Source organism: Suricata suricatta, chromosome 10, assembly GCF_006229205.1.
Source record: "Suricata suricatta isolate VVHF042 chromosome 10, meerkat_22Aug2017_6uvM2_HiC, whole genome shotgun sequence".
Lineage (NCBI taxonomy): Eukaryota > Metazoa > Chordata > Mammalia > Carnivora > Herpestidae > Suricata > Suricata suricatta.
This window is the reverse complement of record NC_043709.1, coordinates 57,909,309-57,912,789: the sequence shown is the minus strand read 5'-3', so window position 1 is coordinate 57,912,789 and position 3,481 is coordinate 57,909,309.

Sequence of the window (3,481 nt, the reverse complement as noted above, 5' to 3'; positions counted from 1 at the left end):
TCTAAGGTCATGATCTCACAGCTCATGAGTTCAAGCCCTGCAACCAGCTCTGTGCTGACAGCTAGGACCCTGGAACCTGCCTCAGATTCTGTATCCCCTTTCTGCCCCTCCCCTGTTCATGCTCTGTCTCTCTCTGAATCTCAAAAATAAACATTAAAAAAAAATTTTTTAAGTTCTCATCACCAGAAAAGGAAAGATTTGTAACTGTGTGCAGGTTAACTAGATTTATTAGGACTTTAAAAAATTTTTATGTTATTTATTTTTTTTAAGAGACAGAGAGAGACAGCACAAGCAGGGGAGGGTTCAGAGAGAGATGGAGACAGAGAATCTAAGAATCTAAAGCACCTCCAGGCTCTGAGCTGTCAGTGCAGAGCCTGATGCAGTGCTCAAACCCATGAACCGTGAGATCATGACCTGAGCCGAAGCTGGATGTTCAACCAACTGAGCCACCCAGGCGCCCGTATGATTATTTCACAATACATAAAAAAATACCAAATCATTACAGTGTACATGAGAAGTTAATATAATGCTATATATCAATTATATCTCAACTTAATTTTTCTTATTTTAAAAGGTAGACTGAGAATGTCAAAGTACTAGTGATGTTAAGAGCAACTGAAAATTTCATATATTGTTTCTGACAATAAAATCCATTACAACTTTGAAATTGTTTGCCTATCAAATATAAATTTGCATTAGATCAGACAATTGAGACCTAAGTATTTATCTGAGAGCAGGGAAACACCTATCTACACCAAAATTTACAGATCAATGTTCATAACAACTTTATTCACAATAGCCAAGATCCAAAGACATTCATAATGTCTATTATTAAATAAACAAATTGTGATATATCTAAACTGTAGAATATTTCTCAGTAAAACAAATTAACCACTGATATATGCAATGGTAAATGAATTTAAAAAAACACAGAAGGGAAGAACGCCATGTATGATTACATTCATATGAAACACAAAAAAAGACCTGTGTTTGAAAAAATCTAATCTAATCCAATCTAATCTAAAATTTCGGAAAGCAGATTTCTGGTTGGCTGGCAATAGAGGGTTTTAACTAGGAAGAGACTAAAGGAACTTTGTAGGGAAATGGAAATGTTCGTTGTTTTCTCAGTGGTGGTAATAATTAGGTATGTTTTCATACAAGTTCATCAACTGAAATATTAAAAAGGGTCCATCTATTCTATGTAAATCTTACTTTAATAAATCTACAACCCAACCTTGAACCACGCTAATCCATAAATGAATGAAGATAATAAATATATAAAGAAAAAGATATACATTCATGCACAAAGACACTCATGCACTTAGTTTAAAGAAAATATTATTACTTTTAGTAACTAACATTAATAACATTATTAATTTAAAATGCTGTTAGAAATAAATCAATATTATGAAAGTTTTTCAATTTTATCAATTATCTGATAATGTACAAAAAATATTTTCAATTTTTATCATTGTCAAAGTTTTTAGAACTGAAAAAATATAAAAGAAGTTAAAACAATTTAAGGTAATTGGAAACCGTCTAAGTATCCATAGAGTGATAGTTCACAATGGTGAAACAGAAGCAGCATACAGTTACAATACTGATAAAATTTGGTTGAAACTCCGATGTTACATTAATACAGAGGACTCAAATTAAATAGGTTTTACATGATGCATATCCCAGGGAGCCTGAGTGGCTCAGTCAGTTGGTTAAGCGTCAGACTCTTGGTTTCAGCTAATTTCATGATCTCACAGTTTGTGACTTTGAGCCCCAAGTCGAGTTTGTGCTGACAGTACACAGCATGCTTGAGATTCTCTCTTTCTCTTTCTCTCTTTGACCGTCCCCCGCTAGCTCTCATATGTTTAATGTTCGTGCATTTGCGATTATCACATGTGACAAACATGGATATATTTATAGAAAGGAAAATATGGACAGATATTTTCCAAAATATTACCTTTTGCTACCTCCAATCTGTCTTTTTCACCATGATTTTCTTATTGTTACATAGTTAATCAAATGTTTTAATATATGATTTGTTCATTTTGTAACTATTCAAAAAAGCAGACAGGGAGGTCTATCATATTTCAACCTCCTTACAAATAAAAATTTGTAAAAAACAAAAAACTGGACTAGGTTAAGGGTCAGTGTTGTCCTGCCAGTGTCTCACGTGGTTCTATTGCTTTTCTGTCTCCAAAGGCCACCTTCCCACTGCTACTGTGTCATGTTTGTTGGTTTCTTTGTTTTTTTACCCTAAGATCAGATGATACAAGATGATTACACAGATGACTCATTAACAATTTTTGAATCTGGGTCACCAAGGACTCTGTTTATTAATATTGTTGCAGATTTAGCAAATAAAATAAATGTTAAGCTTGAAATCTGAATTCTCTCTCTCAGCAAAAGAGTTCAGAACATCAACTCTTCCAAGGCTACTAGGAGTGCCCTTGTACCTGCTTTTCTTCTGGATGGTTAAAAGTTTAAAAAAAAAAAACTATTTTCTAGGCTTGTGATGGTACTGTAGCTATTGTGAGGGAATTGATGCAATTATCTGAAGCAGAAAACTCAAGGAAATTATATATATTCCCAAGCATATTACTACAGGAGTGGCCAGATTCACCAATAGTGACCAGAAGTCTCTTGCTAGTTTTCAAATTTGTATTCATTTTCAAAATGTATCTATAAGAATAGTTGCAGTAAACAACTTACCAGAAAGAAGCTATGATTAACTTCCAGAGTGTAAGTATAAATTCTTTCATTTCAGTTCAACTTTTTTCAAGACGTGAGTCATATTCTCCTTGGGTAAATGAATGTCCTGAGTGTATAAAATTTAGCACTAGAAGTTCTAATATGGCTTTTAGACATCATTTTCAGAATATTTAATCTTGGATAGTGTGTAGTCATTCATAGGATTAGTTTAAGCAACAATAAATAAAAGGTTACCTAAGAGTTGCATAATTTGAACACCATGATGAAAGTGATACATCTCCCAAGCACAAACTATGGGAACTAAAAACTAAAATCCCAACGCTGAGTATGTGCGTTCCCAGCAAAACTGGAGACTGGAGACTGAGAAGGAATGGGGAAACAGGTCACGGGAGGGAAGATGATTCCAGATAGATAATCCATGTAAAGTGTTTATTTCAGTACATAGCATATAGTAAAGTCTCAATAATATAATATACAAGGTTAATTCTTTAAAAATCATGGGGAGAAATAGGATGAGAATGCAGACAATTAAGAGTTTCATTTTGGACTTTTTATGTCTGGAGTGCATTTGGTTATGGTGACTGAAGAGCAATCATTTTTGGAGATAAGGAGTTCAAGCAAACACTCATACTATGAGTGAGACCAGCAAAAAACAAATAGGAATAAGAAGGTAAAAAGATTGCAGGTAAACATATATGTGGTATTAAGGTATGTCATGAGAGAATGCTGTGAATATTCTGTGATTGAAAGTACACATTCAACTTAGAAATTTGCT